This window comes from Schistocerca americana, chromosome 6, assembly GCF_021461395.2.
Source record: "Schistocerca americana isolate TAMUIC-IGC-003095 chromosome 6, iqSchAmer2.1, whole genome shotgun sequence".
Lineage (NCBI taxonomy): Eukaryota > Metazoa > Arthropoda > Insecta > Orthoptera > Acrididae > Schistocerca > Schistocerca americana.
This window is the reverse complement of record NC_060124.1, coordinates 219,218,620-219,231,892: the sequence shown is the minus strand read 5'-3', so window position 1 is coordinate 219,231,892 and position 13,273 is coordinate 219,218,620.

Genomic DNA, 13,273 nt, shown 5'->3' with positions numbered 1-13,273 from the left:
ATTGTAGGTACAACACAAAGCCATAAATAAATCGACTATGTAGTTCATTACGTTTAGAATCGTCGCCTTCAGTTTATCAGGATTGGTCACTGCCGAACGTGTAATGGCTATTGTGTCCGCAGTAGAGAATTGAATTTTGTTAATAGCAAACTCTCTATGTTCCGTATTTTCTACATGCAACACAATTCAGATGTTTCCAAGATCTTCTTTTTCAGTGTTATTACCTGTATGCATTCTCCAAAGTGTATATCTTCAAGAATTAATTCCCTATTTCCATGTTATTATTTGATAGAAATAGAGAAAAACTGCTCATAGTACAAAACTTATTTTTTTTCAAACCAGTGCTGCAGTTGGCATCTACATAGTCAACAGGTCAGCTTTAATGTGAATTAACACACTTTTGTGCAACTTTGTACTATTTCTGAATTTCAGTGCTGTCCTCCAAACTGTGTAGCGAGAGGCTACATAAATCACTGAATATATCCCTGTAGTGCATACGTCAAATCGAGTTTCAGGATTAAAACCAGTGAAAAGTTTGAGATTGGGTGGAGGGTATTTTGGAAGGAGAGGAATAAACGAAATACAGTGTGTGTGTGTGTGTGTGTGTGGTTCAAATGGCTCTGAGCACTATGGGACTTAACATCTATGGTCATCAGTCCCCTAGAACTTAGAACTACTTAAACCTAACTAACCTAAGGACAGCACACAACACCCAGCCATCACGAGGCAGAGAAAATCTCTGACCCCGCCGGGAATCGAACCCGGGAACCCGGGCGCGGGAAGCGAGAACGCTACCGCACGATGTGTGTGTGTGTGTGTATGACAAAGACAGAGAGAGAGTCAGTCAGTCAGTCAGTCAGTCAGTCATTCAAGTCAATCAGTCATGGAAGTGAGATAGTCAGTTGTTGAAGTAAGTTAGCCAGTCATGGAAGTGAATGAGTCATGGAAGTCAAACAGCCATTCAAATCAGTCATTCAGGTTTGCTCAGGTCAGTTGGTCGAGATTAGTCAGGTCAGTCATTTAAGTTTGGTTAGCTCAGTCCTTCACGTTTGTTCAGGCCAGTCATTCATGCTCAGTCAGATCACTCATTCAAGTTTGATCAGGTCAGTCGTTCAAGTTTAGTAGGGTCTAAGTTCAGTCAGATCAGTTGTTCAGGTTTGGTCCTGTCTGTCACTGAAGTTCGGTTGGGTCAGTTGTTCAAGGTCCATGTGGTCAGTCATTCAAGTTCTGTTGGGTTATTCATTCATGTCTGCTCAGGTCTGTTGTCCCGTCAGGTCAAGTCTGTCATTCAAGTTGGGTCAAGGCTGTCGTTCAAGTCAGGTCAAGCCTGTCATACAAATCGCTAAAATCTGTTGTTCATGTCAGGTCAATTCTGGTGTTCAGTCTCGGCAGTTGAAATGCATTGTTCCGATTCAAGACAGTGTTAGTATAATTCAACACAAGAGTGAGCTGAAAAAAGTTAATTTAATTCACCTTGTACTGAAATATAAGTACTAGATCACATCGTTAGATTAAAAAATTATTACGTATACGTGTTTCTTGATTCTGTAACAAGAATTATTTCCTCCGAAATTAGTTAAAATGGAATGCCGAAACAGTCTGAGCTGTATTCGTGTATTTTAAACATTGCTCACGGAAAACTTTAAGACACTGTTATTACTACTAAATAATCAATTTTATCTTCATACGCTGAATCAGTTCTTTATAAGATATCATCATCCAGAATAGTGAAAGCAAGGTGAAAGAGAAAATATTAATATCTCAGCAGTGTCAGTCAAAGAACAAAGATCGTAACTGAATGAAATGTTTATTCTGTTTGCTAAAAACCGACTAGGAATCATTTAGAGCCATTTATGGTCGCACAATCATTTTTTAGTACAAAATAAATAGTTCCTGTATTGCAGTTCTGCCAACGGCTTGACACGTCATGTATCAAATGGTTCAAATGGCTCTGACCACTATGGGACTTAACATCTGTGGTCATCAGTCCACTAGAACTTAGAACTGCTTAAACCTAACTAACCTAAGGACATCACAAACATCCATGCCCGAGGCAGGATTCGAACCTGCGACCGTAGCAGTCGCGTGGTTCCGGACTGAGCGACTAGAACCGCTAGACCACCGCGGCCGGCCGTCATGTATCAAGTAGCCCTTTTCCATGCATCACGTTCCTATGGCTTCTCGTACTCTTTAGTTATATCTTGTCCGTGTTAAAGTTTCTAGCACTGGCCGCATTTTTCACAATTGCTAGTCAATAACGGTTTGTGATATACGTTCGGAAAAGACTGACAAACTTACAAGCGCACAGTACAGATGGACGCAGATGCTCTTATTGGAGATTTCAAAAGCATGCGCGGCTCCGCGAACCACATGAGAACGTGTGCGATGTAAGATTAACCGCAGTGTGCTATGAGTGGCTACTTGAGTGTCAACTGATACCTTTACAGGTAACCCATCGGGGTAAACGCAGGTCTGTATTATGAAGATAGCGCCGCTCCAGGCAGTGGGCGGAAACAGGACGAGCAAAACCGGAGCCATACTCACGTCCGCTAGTTCGAATCACGCACCACTTTAGTACGCCATCAGCTATACGGAGCCATTAGCAGTAGGTCAAGGGTGCAACGGCGCGCCAGGGCAGTGTATACGGGGCTTGGAGCCAAACACGTAGCTCACACACGACTGTGTTCTCTCTCGCGCCGTAATGTAGATACAGATCGCAGTATCGCTCGATCTAACGACGATGAGGAAGGGATGCTTACTTTACTCGGTATGTTACTAACAAATAGACTGATTAGACCCATAAATTGTTGCTCTCCTCTTACCGCAGTGAATGGAGTAACTTCTATGAAATCTTGACGTTGTTAGCTGCATGAGGGACAGTCGTTGACTTAATGGTAGACATACAAAAGCCACTGCGCTTAAATTGATACAATTAATCAGGTAAAGACGCTTTGGATCCGCCAGTTCTTATTTTGCATGAGTCAGACTCAGTTTTTCCTCTTCTTGATTTACTCATGTAGTCACTTAAATCATCTCTACATCCATATTATGGAAACCTCTGTGAAGTGATCCGTACACGTTTGTTGCCAATGAAAAGCTTATTGATGTTTCTTCTTGCTCTACTGAAATGTGGAGCGCTTGGTTAATGATTGCTTGAACGCCTGTCTGCGGGCTGTAATTTGTCTAATCTTCTCTTAGAGGTCCCTGCTGGAGTGATATGTAATGAGCTACAGTCTATTCCTGATTTACTCACTTAATATAGGTACTTAAAATTTTGCATACAGATATCCCGCTCATTGTGTGTGTTTATAAACTGTCTGCCAATTAATAATTTTAATAACTTCCATGACTCTCGCTCGTGAGTTAAATAAACCTGTGACAGAGTCAAATGAACCTGTGACACTTCGTCTATCTTTCTTTGTATTCGTTCAGTATCTTCTGTTATTCGTATTTACTATGTGTGTTAGAAACATAATCTGTACTCTTCGAGTAGAATAGGTCACGCCTTTAAGGTTCATTGAAGACAGGTAACCGGAAGTCTGCCAATATGTCTCAGCTAAACTGGGCATTGCATTTTATATTTTACAGATTATTACACACAGCTATTTATATTAGTTAACTGACTTCGATTTTGACTAACTTAGTAGCTGGACAGCTTTGTTTCGTTTTGAGAACTGTTCAGTTTTGCATTCCGCAGCATTTACGCCAAGTTACCAATCTTGCAAGTACTCTGAAATACGTATGAGGACAACACTGAACGTTTGTGTACCTTTTTTGTATCAGTTTATTACAGGCCACTTTATCATCTGAAGTTGCCACTAATATTGTCTGCCACTTTGTTAGCATATTAAATGAATAACATTGGTGCTAACACTATCTCAAAGTTGCTTCTACATCTGCTTCTGGTGAATGACAAAATTTTCCTACGAGAAGGCGTTCTCATCGATAAGCACTTGAATTAAGCTTCGGTGCTTTTGACATGACGTCTGTGGAATATTACACACTAACTGCCTCTCCTTCAATGTAAATTAACCAGTAAACCACAGATTTTTCAAAGAATAGAGCTGGCATGTATAAATCAGCTTCCAACGTCTGATTACTTTACACATGTGATAATGGTTTAAATATTTGTGTTTAAGCATGTAAGGGATAAAAAGCTTAGGAAAGGTTTCAAATTACTCTTAATGTTTGTTGGATGTCACTAATTGCTTTCAGTGTGAAACGCTGGATAAATATAAACTTGGTAATTTGTGCTCCATTTTAAGCAAAAGATATTTTTTCGTACGTCTCATAGTTTGACGTCATGTATTGTGAACTACATATCGAACAATAATATTTTTTCGCGGGTACATTCAATGATATATGTTGATACTGTATGCAAAGTGTGTTGCGAGTAAGGTTAATAGTAAAGAGGTGATAAATTAAAGTATCATGCTTAATATTAAATATTCACTGGGAGGTATTTGAACCAACAACTAGCTTTTACGGATCTCAATATTTGTAGCGTCATATATCCTGAACTACAGGTACAATCAGTGATATATAGAGATACTGCCTGCAGAGTTCATTGCGGCCAGAGCTACTGTTAAATTAAAACGTCATCCTTTAAGCTGAAGCTTTACTGCATGAAAAGCGAAGATGTAGTAAGCGACCAACTTTTTCCTTTAATCGTTATGTTGGGAGGGGTATATTACCAAGAAAAAGCTCCGGAAAGCTGTGAAATTATGTTTAAAGTTTGTTGGAATTCCCCAAGTGGTTTCATTCTCAAGTACTTGATGAATGAAGCCCGTGTATTTGCACATCTTCTGTTACGCTGCCTCGAGACAAACAAGGAGTTTTCCTTATTGCGTTAAACTTTTAACATCAGATTATAACATTTAATGAGCAACTTATGATACCATTCTAAAGTTTCAAATTCTGCTAATAACTGCGCGAAATATGGAAAATCATATTTTTGTTGTCCATATGCTGCAATAGGTACATGTATTCGGGTGTAACTAAATACCCTTTACAGATTTTGAGGATAGGTTCTTTACACCAAAACAACAAAAATTATTGAAAACCATGGGCTCTAAAATATATCCTTAAGAGCCATGAGCACTTATTTATCTTCGATATTGTGAAACACATCTACTGAAACTATCTGCTTTCCATGTTTTGGGAGGTGGTGGTATGACCCCAAACGAAGTAAAAATGTTCAGTAAACATGGACTCTGAAGCGCATACTTTAAGCGCTATGAACGTCTGTTCAATAAAAGAGATGTGATTCCGAATATTAAAGATGAGCATGTGCTCGAATATTTACTTTAGTGTGGTGTAACAGAAAAAATTGTGTACTTTCTTGGCTAATTTGTATTTCAATTGTAACACCAGTACTGACGAAGAATAAACGATCATTTTGTTTACTTTTAAGCATCTATGCTATTCAGTAGTTGGTAAATGGTCAGCAAACAACCGCAAGTGCAAACATACTTGTATTTATGTAGCCTGTAAATTCTCCAGAATCACATTATTTTGAGTCAATATGTGCAAATAATCTTTGGTACATTTGATTAACTAGCTAAAAACTACAGTAGGTCTCAAATATATCAGTTCTTACTCGGTTGCCAGACGAATGATAAATTTATCCTGTAGTACTCAGATCTGGGACGTTCAGTAAGTAAAGCAACACATTTTTTTCTTAGCCAAATTTGATTGAAAAAATGCGGAATTTGTCGTGGGACATCGTGGGATATTTCCGCTTTACCCCGTACAGTTCAATTAAATTTCAATAAATTACGGCACTATATGTAGCCTTGAAAGTGGTGTTTGTAGCGGAGGTGCGTTCCAAGCAAAAAGCTGTCTGTGAGTTTCTTCTGGCGGAAAATCGGGGCATCGCAGATATTCATAGGCTCTTGCAGAGTGTTTACGGAGACCATGACAATGACCAAAATCACGATGGTTCGTTGGGTGAGGCGTCTGTTATTGCCGTAACAAGAGCGCGCGAACCTGTCCGATCTCCAGCGCGCCGGCCGGCCACACACAGCTGTGATTCTTGCGACGTTGTAAGGTGCGGACACTCTCATTCGAGGTGATCGACGGATGCAAACGAACTTCTCCTTCTTCATGACAACGCAAGGTCTCTCACAGGCTGCGCATCCGAGAGGAGCTCACAAAACATAATTAGACTGTTCTTCCTCATGCTACAGCCCGGTTCTCGCACCTTCCGACATCCATCTGATTGGTTTAATGAAGAATGCACTTCGCGAGGAGCAGTGTGTGGATCATGGGAAGGTTACTGAGGGAAGAACTGGACTTCGACGTCGACCAGTTGACTGATAGAATGCTGGCAACAGGCACTCCCATTAACACAGCGTAAGACCGTCGCATTGAAAGGAGATTTTGTTGAAAAAAAGGCTTTCGTAGCCCAAAGAATGGATAATAATATGGTATATTGAAATCCTATGTAAAACCAGCCTGCTTTCAGAAAAAAAAATGTTGCCTTCCGTACTGAACGCCAGTCGTGAATACATGTTTTCGTTTTACAAATCAAGGAGTTCTTAAAGAAAATTATCCATGGAGAGAATATTATCGGTTTTCGAAATAAAAAATACCAGAGCGATTAAGTCGTACTACAGCTCCACAGAAATATAGATCAACAACAAAATATTGTAACATTACACTATGGTTTTCGGATAAAAGCCGAAATGTATTGGTCACTTTTCTCGCCGGTCCTTGCACAAGGTACCAACATGTCTGTCTATAAAACTTCGTAGAGTGTTTACCGCGAATCTGCAGCGCGTGTTCTGCCCTCCCACCGTGAGTTTCCCGCGACAGGGGACAAGGCGGGACAGCCGGTTTGTATTCCGACGTCAGGTCTGGTGGTCTGGAGCGCCTGATAAGGCGGCAACCCGGCGCGCAGCTCGTAATTACGCGAGGGCTTCTGGTGCAGCGCGCCTCGCAGCCACCTGCCAGCGAAACCGACGCGCCGGGCCACGACTACTGGCGATTGTGCTGGCGCCAGCGGAACGAGCTTCGGTGGAGCACTCTGTAGTGCTATCGGCAACTACGCAGCTGCGTACGTGCTCTGAGATGAGATACGATCCAGTTTACCATTCTCTTCACTTCCCGTTCTTCTATGCCTTTCTCTGGTGTTAACACGTATAATTCACACACGCAGAATTGCAGTAACAGTACCACAAGAGGCCACGTATTTAAATCTGTTTAGACGAGGATGAATTTATTACTTAGTTATGTGTAGTGGTTTTACATGCTGTATTTGATTTTATCGCAACAGCCACCGTTGACTACTCTGTATATAGACAGGTAGACAAAAGTAGAGGCATTGCCTGACACTTATAGTGGCGATACTCACTGCCATATAATTTATTAATGTCTGCGGCACCAGTGCTCGAAGCGGTGAGTAAGTAGGTCACCTCATAATGCCACCTACGGTAAGAGCAATGTAATTTGCAGAACTGTTTTTATATGTTAGGCTGGCAACCACTATTTAACAACGTGAATGATACTAAAATAAACTATAACATAACTAAAAGTCATGAACTAAATGGCATGAGCTACAACGCGCTCATGCCAAAATATTGGCGATGAATGAAACTGCGACTTACCCAACTTAAAATCAGACAATTGTGAATACAAACACACTGCTTGTCAAGCCCTTTATTTGTAATCGATAAAATTTCCGAACAATACGGTGTTATCAAATGGAGTTCTCCAACTAAAAAGTCATGTTCCTGGATGTAGCACTCGAAATTCATTGAATTCCTAAGTTTAAACAAACCTAATCCATTGTGGACAAGAAGAATTCGTGTTCCTGAACTTGAACTCCCGGTAAAGTAAGCGCTGTGACGTGAACAATTAAGTAGTTCACGTTGTATGAAAACTAGGCGGTAGACAGGGGTTCGGAGGAAGAACCTTCAGGAAATGTAATCCAGCCACAAAAGAGAAACTTGTTTGTCGTGTCGTATAAAGAGCGAGGTACCGAAGCAAGTTTGGTACCTCGCAACGCAAGCACAACAGGAGACACTCGATGCAAGCCGCATCGACGAATGAGCGACACCGCCGTAGTCACACCCAGTTAACGTTCTGCTACGCCTCCGCAACAGCTCTTCAACTTACGGCCGAGCACTGTACCGCTCAGACCAGTCCATGATCATCGACTAAGATGACACCATCGTCTTCTAGCAGGCTCAGTGTGATTAGTGTAAGAGGCAGAAATCTACCTGAAAGTTGCTGTGAAAGGTACACGGAAACACTTGTATTTTGTCTGTATCAGATGATACATCTGTGATCAGAGATATTCCTGTGGAAATGGATTGGAGAAAGTTAAGTAATTCTTATTATCCGTGTTGTAATAACGGTGAAAGCAGACTGCGACCACACGAAAGAAGTATACCGAGGAGAACCTTTGGTCCTGAGCATGAAAATGGAAGTTGGAGAAGGTGAAGGAATAACGAGCTCTATGACTGTTATAAGGAGGATAATGTGGTCAAGTTCATAAAATAATGTAGATTGAGATGGGCCGGACATGTAATACGACTCGATGAGAAAGATACCGAAAGGAAAACCTGCTGCACTGAAACTGGAGGAAGACGAACAAGGGGACGACCAAGGTTGAGATGGAGTGATGAGTTTGGAGAAGACGCTGCACGAGCCGGTTGCAGGAACTGAGGTCAACAGCGAAGTTCAAAGAGGAATGGCAGAAAATTCTCGAAAAGGCCACCCTGGGATATAGTGCCAATGGAAAAAAATCCTTGATGGTTTAATTAAATTTTCCCTATTTTACACGTTATAACACGGAAACTATTTACCGCACAAGTAACAAACATGGTAGCAATACTGTCCAGAATATTGGGTGCATGATTTCCATGCGTCACAGCTCGACCGTCTAGTTTCAACTATGGCCACCAGGTGCCGTGATCAGTCATCGTGATTCATAGTCTCACACACCTGACCAGTCGCAGTACATTTGTTGACTGTCAACATGAGCTTGGACAAAAGGAGCTCGGCGTTATTGGTGAAGCTCTATTACCAAATAACTGTAATGCTGCAGCTGCACTTCGAGAATATCGCCACCTGAAACGGTTACAGAAGGGACCTCTCTCTGCAGCTACTGTGCGGAGCATTATGAAGTAGTTCCGATCAACTGGAGATCTGGGCATCGCTCTGGAAAGAAGCGGATGGACAGTTGCACCACAGGTGGTTGATGAAATCACTGTTGCTATGGCAGACCACGCTGCGCGTAATTCCCGATCGTCAGGCAGTACGCGTCTTATATCACGACAGTTGAACATCCCCTGGTCCACTCTACGGAAGGTGCTTCGAACCATTCTCAAATGGTGACCGTACAATATCCATATCGTGCAGCAGCTTGCACCACAGGATGCACAACGACGTGTTGACTTCGTTCTTCAATTTCTCGCAATGATGAAGTTGACGAGGGCTACCCTGTACCATCCTACGGGCAGGCGAAGCTCATTTCTCCCTGACGAGTGATGTGAACACAAAGAACTGCCGACTGTGGGGATCTTCACCTCCGGTCACTGTGCATAAAGTTCCTCTACATGGGGAATGCGTCACCGTATGGTGTGGCACCATTGCTACGTACATCATTGACCCATTCTTTTTTGATCAGGTTGGCGCTGAAGGACCAAAGACGTGCAGTGTGACTGGCCAGCGTCATTGCCGTATACTTCGCCAGCGTGTCATATCCGCACTACTGGAGAGAGACGCACTGGAATCAACAGTTTTCATGCAAGATGGGGCTCCACCCCACATCTCTCGTGAAGTTCACCGGCTTCTCCGAAACACGTTTGGAAACGATCGAATTATCAGCCGATTGTTTCCAAATGCTGGACCGGCACGATCACCTGATATCACTCACGGCGATTTCTGGTTGTGGGGCTACCTGAAGGACACCGTTTACCAGGCGAACATTCACACATGTGCTGATCTTAGGCGCAGAATATCAAGCGAGGTAGCCAGCATACCTACGGACATGCTTCTTTCTGCTGTGTGGAATGAAATTCTGCGCATTCAGACTCTTCTGGACACTGATGGGCGCCATATTGCGCCCCTTTTGTAGCAATAATTGTACCGGTACGTAATGGTATGACGTACCGTAGCAGCACATTCAAGTCTTTCAATTAAATTTATTCTGCATTATTTCTCTGCCCCATGTCCTTGACATTAATGCTACCAAGTTTGAGCCCAATTCCGGTAATTAGCTTCCGTGTTATAACATGTTAAATAGGAAAAGTTTAATTATAACCAACCGGTACTTTATATGTTATAGTATCCACTCGGTCTTGCCGGCCGCGGTGGTCTCGCGGTTACGGCGTTCAGTCCGGAACCGAGCGACTGCTACGGTCGCAGGTTCGAATCCTGCCTCGGGCATGGATGTGTGTGCTGTCCTTAGGTTAGTTAGGTTTAAGTAGTTCTAAGTTCTAGGGGACTGATGACCACAGAAGTTAAGTCCCATAGTGCTCAGAGCCAGCCACTCGGTCTTTCCAGAAGCAAAGTGAAGAACTCTCCATTCTACCGACGGGTATTAGCCGTTAATCTGTGAGTCTCTAATAGAAATGATAGAGTAAAGGCAATGAACGGCGATATCGTATGGTAAGTGGGATGACGTTACAGAGAAGAGAAAAGGAAATCCCTCTAGCTACAGACGCTACAAGAGTGTCATTATGCATCGCAGAGGGGTTTTCTGTTAAAATTCCAAGAACACGCTTTACGAGAAGAGTCGGGAAATAATTTATTTCGGTCCACGTACGCGTCGCGAAATAGCCATGACAAGAGAGTCAGACAAATGACAAATTACGAGTTTATACGCAAACTACCGACAGTTGTTCTTTCCATGCAGAATTCGCCGATGGAAGAGAGCAGGCGGAAATAATGGCGGTAACGGAAGTACCATTTGCCAAGGTGGGTTGTGGAGTACAAATGTAAATGTAGACAAGGAAAGATGTCATCATAGCAAGACACGGATGGAATTCAAATGGAAAAACACAAGTAATTAATTTCATTCAGTCTTTACAGTGAGTAGAAGTAGGTAACTAGGTCCAAATGATCTCGTACTTATAATAGACCAATATCTTTGGCTGTGAAGTCTTCCGCGGCGGAGTTCTTGGATAAAAATTTCTCGGTAAACTTGCCGCGTCAAATTCGGGTAAAATCCCAAGCTTTCGATGACCACCTCCATGATATTCGTCAGAATCTATGTCATCTATAATGAAACTCACGGGGCTCGCCCTTTCACTCCCAAAGAACGGTTTCTGATTGGCTGGATCACGTCATGATGGCTTTAAAATCCGCCAACTCTTTATAACATACTGAAAACTTTTAGTGTTGGTAGGAGGTGCTTCGGTGGAACGTACTTTTGTTTATAATTCTGAAACTCCCACTGAATGCCAGACAGTATGGCGTCATGAAAACCATAATCGAATTAAGCCTTATGTCCTACAAAAAATACGAAAAAACGCATAACCGAAACTTAGCTACCGGACTTCTGATAGACCGATGAGGAACTAGCGTTTAGCAAATGTTCCGTTCTATATTCCTCTTACAGTCCATAGGTGGTTAATGACTACAGTAGAAGAGATAGCGAGCCGGTATGCACACTGAGGAAACGTTTAACGAGCTAAGTTTATTCCAAATTGATATTTATTCATAAAATGGTGCTTACGCCTAAACTTTAGTAAACTTTTGACATATATAAAATCATTTCCATAATGGGGAAATTCTTAGTCATTGTATTAATCATCACTATTCAGCATAGTTTAGGCTGGCTAAGAGACGCAAAGTGGATTGTCATGTGCTTACACACAAAGATTCAAATGTTTGCGTGACAACCAAAGGCAAAATACACCATTTTCTAGAAAACGTTGAGTCGTAATGACTGACTTAGGATTGGAAACTAAACGAAACGCGATATATAATATTAATCAATATGCATGAGGTAAATCGTTAGCGTATAACGAACGAAGTCGGCTCCATTTGAACATCTGAACCTACTGAAACGATAGTGAAATTATCACTTGCGAGAGACTCTTAATGATTATGAGAAATGAATTAAAAAGTTACAGAAATATCCTTACATGAAAAATTTAAACTAATTTCCATCCAGTACCAGCTTCCGAGTGCGCAGAGAAGCGGCACATCGTCGCCATCAAACACCAGCACAGCAGCTGACTAACTACAAAATCCAACCTGCCTCGCCTCCGTGCACACAGAATGGAAAGCTAGGAGAGGGCGAAATGACCAATCGACCGGACAAGTTTTTTAGCGCTACTAGGCCTCTCCTCTATCAGAGGACAGGAGAAAGAACATATGTTTCCTGTGTTCAAAATTTTCTGTCGGTTTGACAGTCTAAAATACGAACAAGCGCTAAACTTCCGCATGGATCTGAGGGAAACAATCGTGAGGCCGCACGTTTAGAAAGCCCTGAAGGACAAACGCCCCTCCACATGGGCGCCTGAAGGCAGTTTTGAAAATAAAACTCTGTGGCCGTTCCCAGATCCTGCTACAGAACTGAGCCACCTAAATTCATCATTGTGCACGCGTTTGTAATTACATCCACGTTCATACAAGTTAGCAATCATCCATATTACGGATGGTGGTTAAATTTACATGCTGTGCTGATTGTCAAACTCATAAGAATGAAACTAAAGCTTTCTCACTTCGGTTCCTAGATTAATCTAAGCCCTTGCATGGAAAACCATGAGAAAACATATCCAGAGAAAAGACACTCTCCAGAACTTGGTAAGACTACAAGATCTCACGGAATCGGCACTTGCCCAGGTGGCGCCCTTATATACATAGGCCATGTTCGTGCTCTCTACACAGCATTTCTTGCATCGCCATCACTCGCAATGGGCTTTAAACTACCAGAAATCTTCCTTCTGCGATTTGAATGCATGCTTCTACGCAGTGCCAACTGCTTACCTGGTGGTTCTGTTAGACATTTTGTCAGAAGTTTAATATCCAGTGCTTCTCTAATCACAGAACCCCAATAATTCGAAGTGTGGGTCAGAGCTCTCTTATGTTCAAACATAATTTTATTTGCATATGTTTCTGGCAGTGTCCAGCCACCGCAGATTTTTCAAAGTACCTGTACTTCAGATGTTCAACACAGCGACTGTCAACAGTCGATATAGACTGCACCACCTATCTGCTGCCACACTCCTAATGAATATCATAAACCCCTGGCGCTTTCAGGGCGAGATTATCTTTAACAGCTTGTGAGCCTATTGCATATCGCTGGATTGGTTGC